This window comes from Lissotriton helveticus, chromosome 2_1, assembly GCF_964261635.1.
Source record: "Lissotriton helveticus chromosome 2_1, aLisHel1.1, whole genome shotgun sequence".
NCBI classification, from domain to species: Eukaryota; Metazoa; Chordata; class Amphibia; order Caudata; family Salamandridae; genus Lissotriton; species Lissotriton helveticus.
This window is the reverse complement of record NC_136059.1, coordinates 1513954731-1513975050: the sequence shown is the minus strand read 5'-3', so window position 1 is coordinate 1513975050 and position 20320 is coordinate 1513954731. Positions and strand designations below refer to the sequence as shown.

Genomic DNA, 20320 nt, shown 5'->3' with positions numbered 1-20320 from the left:
CTGTAATGCTAGATTTCACTTGCCACAGCACCGGATTGCATGCACAGCAGTTGGCACAGCACTAGAAAGTACCCACAGCACCAGATTGCACCCAAAACACCAACGATAGCACCAGCTACAAACCCACAGCCTTTTTGGCACTGGATGGCATCCACATCACCAGGTACAATCCCGCATCACCAGGTATACCCCCTCAATACTAGATATAACCCCCATGGCACAAGATATAACCCACTGCTTTCTCCTGCTTTAAAAAAAAAAAAAACACATTTTATTGTGTCTAAAAATCATATACAGTGCAGTGCTCCTTAACCCGGAAAACATCTACCATTTCAAGCATTGCAAGTCATTGACTGACAGATTTACATATTTTTATCAATATCAAAAGATACAATATAACATGAACACTGTAAACCCCCTTCCATTGCACCCGCACACAGCTACACTTCAGTTATTACCACAAGTCCCATCTTCATCAACACCGTCCCACCATTACATTCCCAGTCCCCTATTCTAGTAACCACGAATCAGGGCAGATATAGATGCATCCACCGGGGGTATTGGGTCGAAGTCCAGGCCACGGTAGTTTGCCCATCTTTACCAAATTTCAGGGTGTTTTTACAGACAGCCCCTGGCCTTAAATATCAGAATCACCACCCCCATGCTAAAATCCAACCCATTCTTCCATGCCAAAAGTGAGGGTGGGGTCGCCGCCTTCCACAGCCTTGCTATGTCTCTCTTAGGTAAAGTCAGTCCCAGCAACAGTAAGTGCCTCATATATGTTACCCCCATATCCTCCATAGTATGCAGAATTGTCAGTTTCGGTGATGCAGGGAGTTCCCACCACAATACCTCCGCCAAGCAGGCCAACACCCCTCTCCAAAATGTTCTAAGTGCTGTACAGTGCCTGATGGTGTGAATAAGGGACCCCTCTTCTTGTCCACATCTCAGGCACAGCGGGGATGCTACCAGACCAGCCCTCCATAGCCTGAGCCTTGTGTAATAGACTCAGTGAAAGTATTTGAATTGAATGAGCCATAACCACATTGATATTGCTGCTGCTCTAGGGGAGACCAGCGAGTCTGTCCAGTCATCCCCATCCAATTGGAACATGTCCACCTACCAGGCCTCTCTGAGTTTATCTAGCGTGGTGGAGCTGTGAGTCACCAGGGATTGATCTTTGTAATCTTATGATCCTGTAAATCCCCCATGAATACTTTGGCCTCAATTAGACTGAATTCAGGAAGGGCCTCCAACCCTGAAATACCCGGGGAGATAAAATGCTGAAACTGGAGTATTTATAGAATTGACATTTTGGCATATGGTACTCTCGTTGAAGCTCTTGGAAAGATTTGAGGACAGTGCCACGCATTACATCCCCCATTGTGGAGATACCAATGTTGTCCCAACCTTTGAATCCAGCTAGCGTTGCAAGCTGCGGTAGCCGGTCAGTTTGCCACAGTGGGGTCTCCCTAGTTAGTTTATTCCACCATCCCATCTTACGAAGGGAATGCTTCCACACTCAAAACACCACCTGGGTGGCAGGCGGTAGAGAATTGCGCAACGACGCAGTAGAGCATAGTATGCATGGTGGACTCTCATAATCCTCCGTTCCACCGCATAGGCAGGATCCTCTATTACCATACCACCATTCATTCAATACAAGTAGCTGTGAGGCCATATAATACAACTGAATATCAGAAGTGGCCAGCCCCTCTCCAGTATGTGGACTGAAAGCTGGTCCGCAGCGGCACCCTGGATGCCCCCCCACCCACAGAAACTGTCCCAGCGCCGCATTAACCTGACGAAACCACGAGGGGAGCACCGGATATGGATGATTCTGCAGTTGATATAGCAGGCGAGGCAAGAACACTTATGAAAATTGCCATTCTGCCATATATGGAAAGGGGCATATGAGACCAGGTTTTCATCTCCTCCCTTGTTCGTGCCCAGATTGGAACTATATTCCTATCCCACACAACTCTGGGCGAGTATGATAAGACTCCCAGGTATTTCATGCCCTCCGACGACACTTGCACCGCCATGGCCCAAGACCCCAAGTCTATAGCCTTTCCCAGTACCCACAGCCTGGATTTGCTCAGATTCATATAGAGTCCCGACGTTTCTCAAAAGATTTGCATAACGCGGAGGAGCCGTGGCCCAGTCCTGTTTACACCCATTAGAAAAAGGAGGGCATCGTCTGTGTAAAGAGCGATATGATCAGAAAGCCCATGATACCACTCAAACCCAACCACCTGTGCGTCTAGTCTCACCCACGCCGCTAGCGGCTCCATTGCCAGAGCAAATTGATACAGCGACAGTGGACACCCCTGACGAGTGCCCGTGCCCACAGAAAACGTAGAGGACACGATCCCGCCACTTGCACCGAAGCAGTGAGGTCCATATAAATCAGTTTGAGGTACGTCAAGAATCAAGGACCCATGTGAAGATGATCCAGGTGCGCAAATAGATATACCCAACTGAGGGAATTGAACGCCCTATCCATGTCCGCCAGCAGCAGGGCAGCCAGGACCCCCCTACCCTGGATGGCAGCTATCTCGTTGTATGCCCGCCGGATATTGTGGCATGTGGCCCGCTGAGGCATAAAGCCCACCTGATCTGGATGAATTAATGTAGTTATGTGGGGTTGCAGACGATTGGCCATCAGTTATTTCTCCTGCTTTTGCCTTGCTTTTTATTGATTTCTCCTTCCTCTACCCCATTTTTCGGAATGTTTTTACCTGCTTTTGCCTCCCTCTCCCTCTATATTTCTGAGTGCTTTCTCCTGCTTTGCTTGTTATTTACTGCTTTCTTTTTCCTTTCTTTGAGGACTTTCCCTCATTTTTCATTGCTTGTTTTTTCCTCAACAGTGCAGGGTATGTTTCAAAATTGCCCAATCTGAGGGAACCTACAAAAAAAGCCGACAGCAAAAAAAACACGATGACTAGGCAAATGCCATATGCATCGTACTCATCATTTCTTGGTTTCTCTTAATTGCTCTCTCCTCCTCTTTGTGCCTCGCTCATTCTTCAGCCACAGAGTCTCGCGTGCTTCTACCTAGTTTGTTCTTCCTCGCTGTCTCACTTTATTTTTTTATCATCTGCTCCTTTCTCTCCATTTTCTCTTTCCATCCAGGCTCCTTAGTCTCTTTTGCTCCATCTATTTAACTTTTCCTTTTTCTTGAATGCTCTCTCGTCCTTGCCCTGTTTTGGTTGGTCTTTCTTTCCATATTTCTCCCTTCCTTCTTCCTCACTATCACACAGCTTAAGGGGCCATAGCCATGTGGCACCCATCCACTACAGCAAAACATGTAGTTGGGGATTTGCTCGAGCGCAGCCTAATTTTCAAATTGCCAGTGCCAGGCAGCAAACTATGAGGGAGGTTTGTTAAAATGCGGCAGGTCGGGCCAAAAAGTGTAATGAGCCACAGTAAACAGGGCCTATGCAGAGGGCTGCTGCAGCGCATGACACGCTGCTTCTTTGTCCGGTTTCTGAGGCGTGCGCCTGCGCACTATAATGGGGGCCATGACTTGGTGGGTGCTGGGCGGGTGATCTTGGAGGTGACGGAGGTTGGATGCAGATTGGTCCGATTCTGGACACTTGAAGCAGCTTCTGCACAGTAGGAGGGGAATGGCTATGTACTTGCACTGACAGTGGTAGCTACCAGCTGCCAGGACCCACGCACCACCCGTGACCTGGACTGTTTTTGGTACTGTACTAGTAGTGCAGTGTAACACTACGGCTGCCATAGTGTTAAGCTGCACGTTCTAAATCCACCAGGCAGCCAGTAAGCGACCCCGCGGCGAGTAGTGCTTTTCCCCAGCACAAAATTGAAAAATGTAGCTCATTTGTGCGGTAAATCTCCCAATCTGATTTAATCCAGGGGCAAGCACCATCCCCTTACTCTCCCTTATGCGGACCCCATCTCTGCAGGTCTTGGCTACAGCGGTCTTTCAGGCTGGTGAGCTCGATACCAACAGCTTGACCCAGTGCAGCATATAGGATAGTGATCCTGCGTTTTGTGGTGCTCCATGATCACAGTATTTGCAATGCGGGGTCTACGTCCAGTTCACTACCCCGTTTTCCCCATTTGTCACCAATGGCTCCTCGGATTGCTGTACGAGTTAAGTTTAGGATAGTATAAATATCAGTTCTTCAATTGGCAGGGTAGTTCCCTCTGCAAACAGCTGGCCCAGGTCGACAATGGAGGCAAGTCACCACTGACCAGTGAGTTGTCCTTCAGATTTTGGCAAAAGCCAGCAGTCACCACAGGGGCAGATCAGACAAGTATACTGTTCGCGTGACCAGCAATACCAAGCCAGGCTTATGAAGAGTTGTGTCGGTCTGTCCCGGGGGGGTCGTCCCCAGCAGTTTGCTGGGTATGCCCTCTCGTTCTTTGAGGCCAAAGGCTGGGAGCCTTAGGTGATGTGTCTGGCACCATTGTAGTTGGCATGCTAGTTACAATTTGTAGTCTGGTGCCCCCGTTGCACAGTTTCTCCAGGGCCACGGGTCAACGCCGTTTAGCCCAGATCAGTTCTGAAAGCCAGCTAATCAAGTTGCTTAACACCTTGTGGGGTAATATAAGGGGCACATTAGCAAACATGTGTAGAAGCTGTGGTAAAGCCACCATTTTCACCGGCACCACTTGCCCCATGGGTGAAGTAACCACTCTGTCCAGGTTGCCCCCACGGAAATCTGCTGGGTCTCTAAACACCATGACACCAAGGTATGGAAAGGTGTGCATGGCTATTGGGACAGAGTAAGGACTGGTTCATTAAAAAGACGGCACACTAATCCAACAATGGGAAGAGGCATGATTTCAACACATTCACTTGTACCCGGACAGTTCACCACCGAACGAGTCCTGTAGTCTGAACATTGGTGTTCGCTCGGTGGTGACATCATGCAAGTATATAAGGATGTCTTCTGCATATGGCATGCATCTATTTCCAGCCCATAGCCCGCATCTTACATGCCAACAGTTCTATGGCAAGTGTGAACAGCAGCAGGGGCAGTGGGCAGTCCTGGCAGGTTCCTGTGTGCATCTGATATTGGTCCGAGTACTCTCATCCTAACCAAACACTTGCTCTGGGGGCAATGTATAACACTTGGATCCAGGCCAGCACTGATGCCTAAACTCCATGCTGTAAAGAACCGCAAGAAGGTAGGCCCATGAGACACTGTCGAAAGCCTTCTCCATGTCCACTGAAACCACCATTGCTTGATGGAGTAAGGCCAGCGGATCAGCCAATATTTAAATCAGCAGCTACATGTTCCAGGAGGGCTCCCCTCAGTAATTAAATCATTCTGGTCTGGGTAGATGAGGGATGGTAAGCGGGGTCTGATGCAATTTGCGATGATTTTCCCCAGGATCTTACAACTCAAATCAAGGAAGGACAAGGGTCTATAAGCCCTCCTATTCAATGCATCTCCGCTCCAGAATCATTAATATTAGGATTTCCCAGGACAATACCTGCAGCCGCCCCACTTCTCACCCACTGCATACATTGTGCCAAGGGATTTAGGAGTTCAGCCTAGCAGTACTTCTAAAATTCAAAGGGGAGACCATCACTATCAGGCATCTTGCCTGTCGCAAACAGTTTTAATCTCCTCGCTATTTCACCTTCTATGATGTGGTTAGTCTTCTAGGGTCAGCGAGGTCACTGGTATGTCAGCAGGAAGATCAGCTGTGATGCAGTCACATTAGGCACTGGCCGCGTACAGAGCTTTATAGTAGTCAGACCACCACCACAATGTCCACCCGTCTGTTCATACGGTGCCCATCTGGGCATCGGATGTCCATTATCGCAGAGTGTCTGCTCTCCTGGAGGTGCCCGAGCAATCCCCATCTGCATGGGATTTTGCTACGTACTCCCTGTTGTCATGCAGAGTCAGTCTGGTTCCCAACTCCACATGTTCCCTTCCGTCAGATCAGGTTTCGACAGGCCTCTGCTTCTGAGGCTGCACAAAGTTCCAAGCACCTGAGCTTGTCCACCAAGCGCCCCAACTAGGACAACAGTGTGGAGCATAGAACACTGGAGGTCTTGATACAAATCCCCGAGATGCCTATAGGGCATCAAATTCTACTAACGGCATGGAGGCTGTAGCAACGTTGATTTCAAAATGGTACACTGCTGCTCCACTCCGTGTCATGGCATCCCCCAGTGCGGAACATTGTAGTCACCAGGAGGGAGCACTAGTCCTTGTTAGTCCCCATCATAAGACCACAAGAGGGCAATGACCCAAGTAGGTCCTTGCAGAATATTCTACATTGTCCCACTCCTGCCACGTGCTGGGAAGAGAAGCCTATCCTCGTATAGAGTGCATGTATGAGGGGAAAAAGGAGTAAGTATTCCCTTGTTAACAGGTGCACTAGTTGCCATGCATCAAATAGCTGCCAGTTCCACAGCCAGTCATGCAGCTGTTCCACTATCTTGTTGGCATCTGCCTCACTGTTGATGTCTGCCCCAACACCAGGAGTTGGGGCAGTGCCCTCACCAGCATCCCCATCAGGTAGTGCAGGTATGCGGCTTAGCCAGCATTCGGGGAGCAATGGCCCAACATGTGCATTGAGGAGCCATCCGGTCAGCCTTCCACTCACAACTGCATATCTGCCTTCCGTGTCTACACTTTGCCACTCCAGTCTGAACTGTACTCCCGGCCGAACACATATCAGAACCCCCCCACCACCACAGCATGAAGAGTAACTGGTGTAGAAGAGTTGCCCCCCCAGACCTGGCCGCAGCCGCTGCCACTCCTACTCAGTCAAATGTGTTTTCTGTAATATGGCAATGTGCACGGTGTATCTTACAAAGTATGAGTAAACCAGAAGGCACTTCGCCCGCATCCCCATTCCTTTGATGTTCCATATAATAAAGTTAAAAGCAGAGCATTGTGCTGTGTTGGCCACCATGATGGCTTAGGTCGGTAGTCTAAACATTCCCTCCCACCACAACCCCAATGTCTCCTTCCAACCCCAAGTCTGGTCTCCCAACCGTGTCAACTCTGTACTCTGGACCTCTCTAGGGCTCCCTAGGTGTGTAGCATCCTAATGTCTTCCACATGTAATATAAATACAGCAAACAACAAAAACCCAATGATAACTCCCATCCCCGGGCTCAGCTACAAACCAAAGCTTACTCATTCTAGTAACAAAGGGAAACTGACTAAGAAAGGTGGGCTTCCTTATGGAAGCATACTTGGTTTGAAGGAAAGGACTGTGAGGAGGAAGTGTAAAGGACAGTGAACATGGCCGGATAATGTCAGGCTGGACAGGGAAAAAGGAGGCTAACAAAAGTGACCAAGTTAAACATTTCCAAAACAATTTAAAGTTTTGTGGGCATGGCACGGAGGAGGTGCTCTGGTTGCTGATTAGGAGGATTGAGCCAAAGTTTGAAGTGTTACTTCAGTCCACAACCCCTTCATGTGGCTGGGACGTCTCAGCAGCAGGCAGTCAACCAGGAGCATTGTTTTCCCAGGGGTTGTGCTGTAGCCCTCTTGCCGCAATCTGCCTTTGGGTCAGACAGTTGCTGCCTTAATTAGCCATCCATATGTGGGTTCGAAACCAGGTTCCTATCTGGGGATTGCGGAGTGACCTTTGGGAACCTGCACCTTACAGGCCAGAAAGCCAAAGTCTTGTGTCTCCTTTGCACTCCCTAGAACAAAGCTGTGTGTGTGTACATCTGTACACAGCTAGGATGTAATCCAGCTGAATCCAGAAAAATTAGGCCTTTGCTGTGGTCTTCCTCATTGTGGACGGCCTGCCTGGTCGCACGAAGGACATCCATGTCACAGAAGTGCAGGAGTTTGGCTACCACCGGCGGCGGTGCCCTCACCTAGACCCGATGCACCTGCTCCAGGAAGAATAAAGTGAAGTAGTCGCTGGGGAAGACCACCTTCCTCAGCCAGTTTTCCAGACAATGGACCATGTCCTGATTTTCAGTGTCCTCGGGGGACACCCGTTACGCAGGTGCTGCTGCGGCAGGTCTGGCCCCCTGCATCATCCACCCTGTTATCTAGGATTCTGAGGCCATACAAGAGTTCACGTACCTGATGCTGATGGTCTTCTGTCCGAGAATGCATTTGTCAAGTGATTTCTCCATCAGGTGTACTCTTGCAAAGTTTTTTGCTCCCTTGATTCCAGGCCAATTTCTAGCACCACAGCATCAATCTTTGCCTCCAAGGACGCTTCCGAAGCGTATACCACAGCCAGGATCTGGGCAACCCAGTCAGTACTGAGTGGTGGAGTCACCATCGAGGGCTCATCGCACCTTTCTGCTCCCAATCAGATCACTCATCTGTCCTGGAGTAGGATGTTGCTGCCAGAAGTACCTAGGTATGTCTGTTTTCACATTTTGTAGTCCAGGATAAGCAGGTGACGTCTCACCCTTCACTCTGGTCTGCATCATCACAGCACACTTCAAAGCTCGGGGGATCGGTATCACGTAAAGTTTACCTCCCGGATCCCTGTTCTCTAAATGTTTGTGCAGTCTGCCCGGTTCAGGACCCGCCGGAAAGTGTTGGGAGGGGCCCACTCTCACCCCCTTATGAACGGTGTCACCTGGTGTCTCCCCTCCACCTGCCTGCAACTTTTAGGCCTCCGGCCCCCATGCTTCAGGGCAGGGCATCCACTTAACTCTGTAGCCCCCAGGAGAGCAACCATCGTTACCAGGAGGTCACTTCAGCCTGGGGTCCCCAGAAGTGCCGCAACACTCCTGTGCAAAAAAGTCTGTTTGACTTCTGCTGTGGTGCTCCCCCTAGACCTCTTGGTCTTGCCATGCTTGTAATCAAGGGGGGAGGGGGGACATCCTCCGGTCCCCTCCCAGTGGTCCAGGTGTCCATATTCAGGCTTGTTACTTCACCCACCACGCAAGGTCCAGCAGGCCGCCCTGTGGTCCCTACTAGCGCCGTTGCTGCCAGCAGCCCGACAGCACAACAGATGGGCAGAAATCTCTCCCACAGCTACAGGGATTTTGTTGGCACAGAATAGGGCTCAGTGCCCTATGGATGCTAAAGGATACGAGTGGCGGCCAGGGGGAGCTCTCTAAACTGCATCCACCATCTTCATTGTAGCCTGCCCCCAACCACTCGCTGTCAAACATGGGACCCCACTGTATTTCCAGCCCACACCTACGCTATTCAATGTGTGTATATTTGCTCTACCAATGTTCTATAGAGCTTTTTTTGAGGTGTATAACTAACCTGCATAATGACTTTTTACTGCCAGATAGGTCTCATTTTAACACCTAATTATTAACTAGTCATCTTGTCAAATTTTGCTATTGAACTTGCTTGTACTAGGTCATCTGTATGGGATTGTAATTTCAATGCGAGAGATTCTGTCTAGAAACTACCAACGCCTTCTTAAGCTTAAACATGGTGGTCGGTAGCCAGGCTGCCAATGGAATAAGATGTATCTTGCTGCGTCTCCGTTCCCCCGCAGCCAGCCATCGCTGATCATGTAGCATCAGGATCCGGAGAATGCCCATCAAGACTGCCCTAACCCTCCTGCTGTAGTCTGAGTGCCGGAGGGGTCACAGTAACAGATTGGAGGACTGGCTGGCCTCTTCCCGACAAGCAACTGGAGCTGCCATCTTTAGGTCCACAGGGAGATACCCTGCTCCTCCCTGGGAGCCCTTGGCCAACTTTCACCCTGTTTTCTGGACCCTGAGAGGTGCCCAGACTTCTGGCATGGCCGGGGGTGTGGACTAAAGTCCCTCTTCCTCCTTTCCTGCATCCTCGGGGACAGCCTGCCTGCAGAACCTCGCACCACCATCTTGCTGCATCCGAGCCTAGTGGTGGGCTCTGCATGAGGCGCAGCCGGGAGCCTGAGCCTGTGCTCCTCCTGTGGGCCCCATACGAAATAGTGCCAGGGCACCACTGAGTCACAATGTGACCCACCTGCTTCTGGGGGGCGGAGAGGGCCCTACCAAAGAGCGGTGCTGCCCACATAAGCGTAACTGAGGGGTTCTGAACTGTCTCCTGGCCGCGGGCCTACTACGGCAGTGCAACCACATCACAGAGGTGCGACCTATCGAAGCAAGAACGAGGGACCTGAACTGCTAGTCTCCCAGCCCTGGGCCTGGGCCTACTGCAGTGGTGCGCGTTGCACCCAGACATCTGTCTCCTGCTGCAGCCTGTGGTCTATGCAGGGACCCCCCTCGCTGAGCCCAGCACTGGTTGGCTTGTGGCAGTCCCCTATCTCTGTGAAATGCCTGGCTGTGCTGTGCCTTGGGCCTTTAGCCCAACCTTGATGGGGCCGGCTGCCCGTCACCGAGTGCTGATCTACGCCAGCGGATGTGGACTGGAGCAGGAACCTCACCGCTAACGTAAGGGGTGATCGGCTGCAACATTGAGCAGCAGGCGTCCTTCTCCCGCCTCTACATCTGTGCCAGGGCCTAGCCTTGCTTAGGCACCCTTACTGCAGCCCTTTTCACCTCTAGCCCCTCTCCGGACTGCCTGGGCACCCCCTGGGGTATTCTTCCTCAAGACTGCTACTGGGACCCTGCTTGGCTGATCTCTTGGAACACCCTGGGGACATACTGGCGCTGATGGCTGACCTGGACCTTGCTCTGGGGCCTCTTGCCTGCCCTACCTACACATCAACTCACCAGTCAGCACTGAGGGCACCTTGCTGGACAACCCTTTGTAAACCCTGTAACTGTGGTTTCGTTGGAGAGCAGGTGTACCCCTTGGCTTCCCTGGACAACTCGTACCCCGAGGTATCCATCTCCTCAGAGCTCCTCAAACTGCTACAGGTGCTCGGGATGTTGAGGGTTCCACACTCAGGAGGGGGCATCACCACGATCGGATAGGTGCAAGTGGGCCATCCAAGAGGCCTCCTAACCCTAGTCCCAACCAGGAAGGACAACGTCCGATCTGAGTGGGCCACAATGAAGCAGCACCTACTATGACTGTTGCTCTGTAGCAAGACAAATCTGATCAGAAGATCCTACTCGGCAGGGACCCACACCAAAGCTGGCAAAGAGGCGTCACTCGCTCCATACACAGATACTAAGGTTGCCTCCATGTGTCTCAAGTCGGGTCCATCTCCCTCAGTTTCCTCAGACCCCCCCCCCCCCCCCTTAGGCATCAGCCCTTGGTTGCAGCCCATGCCTAGGGTGGGAGGAGCCCTATGATTAAGTATGCCAGCTGGCCAGTGAGTGAGGGCTTAAGCCCTTCAGAAGGAAATCTTCACATGTCTGTAGAAGACTCATCCTTCTACATTACTCAGGATTCCCATTTTCCACAGGGTACCTTTATTTACTATAGTGCCATTAATATAGTTCTATAAAGCCTAAATATTCGGAAGACAGAGCCGGGGTAGGCAAAGGTCTACTCACCACGCTGTTTCGCAGTCGTGAGTGAGCGACTTGCTCTGGAATTATTCCCGTCAACTTTAGACCTAATTGTGGGGTCTCTCAACGATACAAGGTGCAACCTAACCTTGTACGACACAGCACAGCTGGTAACTGTAGGAGAGTAGGGTCTGCAATCCTATGATCACCCAGATTTTTGCTTTTTGCTTCACTGGTTTACGACTTTCCCTGGCTGTGGGCCTGCTAATCAGACCCACAGCCTAGCTGTTCTCTCTATTCCAAATTGTACCCAGGTACTGAATTGGCACTGGGCCCTCTCCAAGTCCCTGTACCCAGGGCTGAGGTGCACCCAGAAGTCTCCCAGGGGCTGCAGCATGTATTATGCCACCCCTGGGCTGACTAACTAAATCAGACACAACTTGCTGCTTGACAGCTGGGGCAAGGTGGTGTAAACACCCTTTGCTTTAGATATAGTATTCCTATATCTGAACCTAAAATGGACACCTATATTCCTATCAGTCACTCCTATGGCAGGCCTTAACAATCCTGAAGGCAGAGTGCATGGGATAGGGTGAAATGGTGCTCTGGCATGAGCTGAGCCCGTTTGCAGCTTGCGGAACCAAGTCCTAATAGCTGTTCCATGATATCGCATACCATATACTCTTAAGTGCATTATAATCCTCGCGGTTATATGCCAACTCTGGTATCGCTTTATCAAAACATGTCGAGTAAGGTGTCATACGAATTGGAATACTAACCCCTCGCCAATTCTGGCGACGGGGTTAGCATTCCACCCTTCTAGAGGGACACGACATGTATGTAACCTGTAACCCCGGTTAAAGTCAGATATAGCCTCAGCTCCACAAGATGGATGCTGCCACCGAGACAAGTCTGCCCCCCTGCTGCTGGGAGTCCTCCCAGCGCAGTAGGCAAGGACAAAGGGTTTCCTGCCAGGGGCGGTGCCAGCACCGTCCCAGACAGGATTTTGTGTATCCTAGGTAGGCAGGGCTTTAGAGGAAGGTGACTGCAAGTGGCACCCCGGTGCTCACTGTGCATAGGCCGGCTTGAACCAGTTCCAGGGGCACTCCAGCCCCTGATCTGGGGAAAGCCCGCCAAAGGAGAGGGGTGTAACCACCCCCCTCCTAGTCCCACCCATAGGGCAGGACTTAGTCGCGTGCCAGCCCCTTTTTGCAGGATAAAGGTAGGAACTGGCCCCCTTCCAAACTAGATCTTTGAATCCTGAACCGACTTTCCACGAAAGAAACTCAAGACTCTTCTCAAGATTTCTCCCTTGTGACTAAGGAGTAGTCACCCTGCAGCAGCAGGCACCATCCAAGCATCGCGGTTGGCTGTAAGTCTCTCCTCCGGATCAAGACTGCCCCAGCACGACAAGAACCGGCTTCCCTGGCACCTCTGACCTCAACCTACATCATCAGCCCTGCATCCACGAGATCTGCATGGGGCCCTTCTGCTCTTTGCTGCTCACCGCGTTGTCCAGGTCGCTGGCCCGTTGGCTAGTGGCCCTCTGACGACGAATCTCAATGACAAACACCGCTGGTCTGGTTGCTCCAGACTGGCCCTTGCTCCCCTCCAACAGAGGAGCACCCTGGACCCTCCTGGTCCACTCCAGACGCCATTTTAAGTCCACCGCGTGGGCTTGCATTTGCCAAGACTTGTTGCCCCAATCCTGGGTCCAGCGAAGTCGACAGCAAGTATCTTCGTGGGACAGCTCGCACCTCAATCCTGGTCGCCGACAACGCCTCCTGGTCCGAGAGACTGCAGAGCACAGCAGCGCCCACTCACCTGGTCGAGGTGACTTCGTCCGGTGCCATCCTGGTGCCCACTTAATCACTGGCTAGTGATTCAGAACTTGGTCCCCTCTGCTTACAGGTCTTCTTCCCTGATCCAGGCTTGGATCACCACGAACTTCTTCACTGGCCGCCTGCCAGCAACTTCTTTCTTCAGGCTCCTGGTTCTTCAACGAGGGTTTCCGACGCAACTTGAACCCTATGCAGCCGCAGCCCCTGGGCTAGGTAAACAGAGTACTCCGGTGCTCCAGCATAGTCCAACACCCTAAGTGTTCGGATCCACTCTTGTTTTCGACCCACCTAGTCGGGTTCGCCCGAGAACAGTAACTTTGTGATTGCTAGTATCCATAGACTTGTTCCCGCCTTACGCGTGAGAGTTCCCACTCTGCACACGGCGTCCCTAGGCCCCCTGCTTCTAATCCAAGGGTTCAGCATTGTAGGCCTAGCGTTTCTACAGTCTAGAAAAGTATTACTTACCTGCTAGTAACTTCGCATTCCACTTCTTGTGTATATGGTTTTTCGTGCCCCTCGGGCATTTGTGTAAATTGTGCGACTAAGTATTTCTTTAAGAGTTTTGTTGTGTGCTTAGCTCCCTGTCTCAAAGAGCCAGGGTAGTCTTGTTATAAATAAATATACTTTATTTTTCATAACAACTTGTGTGGTGTCCTTTCACTTGGTGTTCAAGGGGTAATGTAATGGTAAAGCAGCTGGCTTAACACGCCCTCTAGAGTCTTAGCCTTAGACTGCTCGTATCCATGCTACTAGGATAGCTGGTCTATAAGGTTGACTTACAACCAATCATCAATTAGGGTTGTCTGAATGAATGAATGAAATTATTTGTAGAGCGCACGATGGCCAAACGGCTGATACATAGTGATCACTAGAATAGTGAGCACTGCATATCAGGCCAACTTCTCACAGTAACTTGATCAGTTTGTAAAATTGGAAGGACCAGCCTTGCAGTAGTGCAAGATAATTAGAAAGTTTTCTTTGCTCGGTCTTGACGAATTGCTAATAGACCCCTTAGGGGCTGGATAAGGCAAGAAACATGTTTTAGCACATGCTCTATAGGACCATTATTTCTGATTAGGGGTACACTGTTTCTACTTAGGTTAGCGAGCTGCATAAATAAAAGTTTAACAGAGGTTTTCTAAACTTATTTTAATCACTAACCACAACACTGCACTACCCTACACACCACAGCCCACACCCTCACCCACCTTACAGCTTTATCCAAAAGAATTCCGCAAGGGAGCCCCTTCGCAGGTGCCAGTCTGGCATTGCAGTGCCGACCAGACGAGGAGCACGCCCAAATGATGAAGCATGACACCTTTTAGGGTGTGTGAGGTCACTTCCTCCATTTGGAGGTCATTCCACAGACCTGACTACTACTCCTCCTCCTCCTCTTAGGAACTGCATACTAGTATTTAAACCTTTAGTATAGTGTTATTAATATAGTTACAATGAAGCCTAAATCTTCCAATGGTGATTACTGATCTATAAATTAGCACCACCATAAATGTTCAGGACTCCTTGTAAGTACCCATTCAATCCTCTACACTTTAACTATCACAAGTGATTTAGAAGAGTTTATTTTCCAACATCTTAACTTCGATTATCACGATTGCCATTATGTTATGGGGAAAACATAAGAGGTTCAGCCAGCTCACTAAATTGTTGTGCTAAAGATCAAATGGAAACAATCAGCCCTTAAGTGTCCTTTGCCCATGAACTATGTTATGCACCTCTATGCACTTCAGGTTGGGATGCAGAGCATTCCTATTATCATGGTTCTCACACTGGATTGATGTCAGACCAAGGAAAGGGGGGTGCAAAGGGGAAGCTGGGGCTACTGACCACAGCTTTGCAGTCTACGGTAGTTTATCTCTGTTGGAGGACCGTCCTACTCTGGCTTTGCAAACTAGACCAAGTACAGCCACTTCAGCACTTGACTGATAGTAAGGGAGAGCTGTCGCTGGCTTCTCAGGGAAGTTAGTATCTGGGTACACAGGCTCAGCACTCAAATACGCTTTCACCAACATACTGTGCAAGCACTCAATAACATGATAGTTCAGCCCAGTGCTTCTCTCTTGGAGAAAGAAAGGAAAACCAGTATGTACTACTACAGGAGGGCACAATCCTTCACTAGTACACAAAGGTCTTGGATACCTGGTGAACGGGTGTGAGTCCAATGATTAAGGTGGTGCCCCTCCTAGCATTTATACACTTTGCAACCACTCTAATGGTCTGAGTCTCAGTGTCGTAGTCTCTAGGACATGTGCAGCACTGACTTTGCACATTTGCCCTTAAGGCTGGATAGCTCAAAAATGCTCACGTTCCTCTAGTAGCGCTGGATGCCGTAGTGGGGCTTCTGATTGCAACAGTTTATGATCCACACCACCAGTCATCTTCTCTGGCAGGAATGGGTCACTTCTGCCCTCTTGTTAAGTTTTGTAAAGTGGGTTATTAGCAGTGGTAAATATGCATCTGCCACTGGCAATAAGGCCACTAACACAGTCTAGGGCTCAGCATAGATCTCAGAAAATTGAACATTATTTGGGGTAATACTTTGGTTTTGAATTCTCTATTTTCACAGGCCCCCAATCCAATGGCTAGAATTGCCTCTGTCTTCAGGTGTAGGCCCACTCTAGCAAACCTGTTTTTTAGAGAGCGAGGGCTGCCTATGTGAAGCATGACACCTATGGACACTGTATTGCAATATAAGTGACTACAACTTTAGGGTAGCTACTCCTGACCCCCCCCCCCCTCCACCACCACTAGTAGGACACTTCGGGGAGACCCTCAGGGTAGCTAAAATGCCTTCTCCCACGCTCCCCCCGTTCAATTCGTCCCTTTGGTGAGTGACTTCCTCAGAATGGCCTTTGTTCCGACCAATTGGTCGTTCCAGGACTTACATGAATTTTTGGGCCCTGTTGGCCTTTTAGTTGTTTTGCAGTTGGTCCCCTGTTCCCTTCCCCTCTCTCCCTTTCACTGGGGATTTCTGGGTATGGGTCGGTGGCCATTGGGGATCTTTTTTGCCTTTCTTTCTCTAGGGAGGAAAGGTCATCCATCACGCAAGTTGTTACACCACTCTGACCTCTTCCCCACCTACCATTCAATCTCCAATCCCCTCACAGGAAGTGTAGGAGAGTAGGGTCTGCTTCCTATGAATACCCCCACTTTTTGCTGTGATGCTCTGGTTTTTCAACTTTAGTGTGGCTGTGGACCTGCTCATCAGGCCCACAGCCCAGCTGTGTTCTCTCTAAATTGATACCATGTACTTTAGGTACATACCAGATTGGTTACTGGGTCACCCTTGTGAGCCCCTGTATAGTGTACCATAGGTACCCTGGGCATAGGTGCACCCTACGCCACCAGGGGCTGTAGCATGTATTGTGCCACCCCTGGTTTGCCTTCCAAACTGACACCACAGGTCTGTTCACAAAGTCTGGGTAAGGTGGTGTAGTCAACCCTTACTTAGATAGAGTATACCTATATCTATGTATACATATAGACACATATACACCTATAAGTCACTCCTATGGCAGGCATTGACAATCCTGGAGGCAGAGTGCTTGGTTTTATGTGAGAGGGTGCCCTAGCATGAGCTGAGCCCCTCTGCAGCTTTCAGAACCATCTCCTTATAGCTATTCTATGATATAGCCATACCATAAACTCTCAAGTTCATTATAATCCTCGCGGTTAATGCTAACTTTGGTTTGGCTTTATCAAAACATGTTGTGTAAGGTGTCAAACACTTTGGAATACTACCACCCCCCCCCCCGCCAGTTCTGGTGGGGGGGGTAGCATTCCACCCTTCTAGAGGGAGAAGACATGTAGTTACTGGTTTACCCGGTTAAAGTTAAACAGAGCCCCAGCATCACAAAATGGATGCTGCTGCCACAGAAACTAGTCTGCCCTCCTGCTGCTGGACAAAATTCCGGCAGAGGAGGCTTGGACAATAGGTTTCCTGTCCAGGGAGGTGCTGCACCTCCCCAGACAGGCTTTAGTGTATTGGGGCAGAGAGGGTTGATTTCAGTGAATGCTTTTCAGACACTGCCTGGGGCACACTAGGTGCTCCATGCATTTCCAAGTTCAAATCGGTTGCTGGGGCACTCAGCCCCAGCTCTGGCACGAAACTGGACAAAGGGGAAGGGGTGTAACCACCCCACCCCAGGTCCACCCATAGGAGGGACCTTAAAGTTAGTCCAACCCCTAAACTTAGTATAAGTATAGGATCCCTGTCCCTAGGACTTTAGATTACCCTGGACGAAACTCTGAAACCTATCCTGCACCTTTGACATTCCATTTCGACTGGAAGATGGAAGACATCTCCCTTGTGGTCAAGGAGTGACCACCCTGTTCAAACAGGCACCGAAAGCATCTTTGCCGGTCTGCATTTTCGAGGCTCCCACCGGATCCCAAAGAATCTTCGACACAGGACACAGACTTTCAGACATCTCTGACCAGACCTTCGCTCGCTGAGACCCGTGGCGGACACGAGAGACGTGGAACTGGAACACCTGGACATCCTGCATTTTGCTACCTGCATTGACTTTGAGGTATCCCGAATTGGGGTGCTTGAAGACCCAGACCCGAACACCTTTTGCCTTGAAGCTCAGAGTTCTACACTCCACGAGTGGCCTGTGGGCTCGCTTTGTGCATTTCTGCTCAACCCGTCTTTGCGGTTCCTAGTCTGTTGGCTAGTGAGCCCCCAAGAAGACAATCCTTTATTTCAACTTGTTTTCCTGGTTGCTCTAGGCTTGCTCCAACTTCCCTGCATATGAGAAGTTCCACAGACCTTGCTGGTCTGCACCAAAACCCATCTTGACATCCTGCGTGGGTTGCATTTTCCAAGGCTTGTTGGGTTCAATCCGGATACGGACACCGCATTCCACTAGATCCTTTGTGGGACAGCTCAAATCCAGCTCCTGCTGGTCACCGACACCTCCTGGTCCTCGTGGCTGAAGAGACAATCTTCACCTTTTCACCTGAAATCAGCAGACATCTGGTGGTATCTTTCTATCGCCGCCCTGGTCACTGGCAAGTTGCCCAGACTGTCTCCTCTGCTGTCAGGTTCTTCAGATCTTCGATCCACCCTTGGATCCACCCGGATACTTTTCCTCTGGTCGCCTGCAGCACTTCTTTGCAGATCTCCATTGAAATAGACGACGAAACCAGACACCAAAAGAGACCTATGCACCCGGCTTACAGGGGCGAGGTAACAAGTACTCTGGTAGTCTCGAGGGTATTGGCCCTCCTAGTGTCTAAGTCTAAAAGGGTTCCATCGTAGTTCATTTAGAAGTGTTCTTAAATTGTAAAATTGTAACTTGTTAGTTTCCCATAGAAAGTCAATGGTAACCCGCGGCTGTGTTTAGAAACTGCACATGTCTCCCGTGGGCCTCCTACTTTCTAGCCTTTGGTTGTTTAGAGTAGCCCCAGCGATTCCACAGGCCCCAGGCCTGCTTTCTAATTCTCACGTGGTTCTTATACCACTACTTTAGTATATGGTTTGTTAGGCCCCTAGGGCAAAACGTATACTGTGCAACTTATCGTATGCTAATTAAGTAACTTGCATTGTACTTTTACCTCTGACCTCAGAGTGCAGAGGGGTTGTGTTTAGAATAAATACATACTTGATAAATACCTTGTGTGGTGTGCTTTCATTTGGTACTCAAGGGATTATAAGTGGTAAAACAACTAGCTTAATTCGCTCTCTGAAGTCTTAGCCTGAAGACTGCTCGCCATTGCTACCCCTAGTATAGCTTTCTATAAGGTTGACTTTACAACCATCAATAAGAGTCGATTAGACTGGTGCAAGATGCCCACTAGAACTAGTGGACATCATATGCCAGGCTAACTTCTCACAGTGAGGATACCGAATAGGTGCATAATTCACAGCCAGGCGGCCTATAGGGCAGGCTCCACCTTCCCTGCCTTGGAAAGCCATCTCTACATACTGAATGTACCGTGGCGACTGCCTGCACTGTCTTACACTGGCAAACGTCACATATTCGATTTCTCTCACTCAGTATGAAGGGCCTCAACGCCCCCAACAAGTGACGCCAGATCTGGTGATATCTTCTACAGGATCCTGACATTTTCTTACAAGAAACGCATCTCCTATGCTCCGATATACACTGCATGGTCCCCCCTAAATACCTGACCCAATACTGGGCGTCCTCTACATCTAAGACGGCTGGAGTTGCAATACTCTGTAAAGAGGGTTTCTGCTTGAAGGAACTGTGTTGGTGCGAAACTGGGAAGCTCACTATCTTAAAATTAGAGCCCAGCTCGATGCATAACCTTTCACTTTGATTAATGTCTACGCGCCAATTCAGTTGCAGGACACAGCAGGGGTGGGGAATTCAGATCGCACCAACATGTGGATTTCTGTCAGGGGCAAGAAGATTTAATGTCTATTTAGTCCGACAGAAAGCTAGACATTAAATCAAAGTAAAGGGGGCTGTCCCTACTCGGCCCCGCCCCTACAGCTATCAGCTTGGTGGGGGCCGGTAGTGTTCTACCAGATGCAACTCCTCTTCCGCTACTGGTTGAAGCTTCTGTAGACAGGCTTAGCTCGTGTATTACGAGTGCGCACAAGAACAATGGTCTGCCTATGACTGCTCCACAAGTCGCTCACTGGATTTATTAACGCCATAGTTTGCGTGATGGCACGGGATGCTGAATACTGAAGGTACAATTAATTTTCCTTGTAGGTAATATTTTAAAAACACGCTTTTGTGTTTTCCTAGCAGCTAATGTCTGCGTGGCTAGAGCTAAAAAGTGGACACTTTTGCTCTGCAAGCACACAAAGTAGGGGAAAGAGGCGGTAGAAAGAGAATAAAACCGGGATGAGCAAGGAGAGGGGACTTTGAGAGCGTAGTTGTAGGAAGGTAGATCCCTGACTATGGTTGCCCCCAACTTTTTGCCTGGTGTTTTGCTGGTTTTCTGACTTAGTTGACCTGGGGCCCTGCTAATCAGGACCCCAGGCCCACTGCTCTCTCTGTTAAAATGGATTCCATGTACCCTAGGTACATATCCAATTGCCACTGGGCCCTCTCCAAGTCCCTGTACCCAGGGCTGAGGTGCACCCAGAAGTCTCCCAGGGGCTGCAGCATGTATTATGCCACCCCTGGGCTGACTAACTAAATCTGACAACTGGCTGCACGACAGCTGGGGCAAGGTGGTGTAA

At 50.0% G+C, this 20320-nt stretch overlaps 1 protein-coding gene across 1 annotated transcript in view; it reads right to left on the bottom strand.

Moving 5' to 3' along the window:
* Nucleotides 1-20320, bottom strand: part of LOC144820278 (uncharacterized) — a 988894-nt gene that overhangs the window by 238931 nt on the left and 729643 nt on the right. The gene's annotated exons all lie outside the window — the stretch shown is intronic.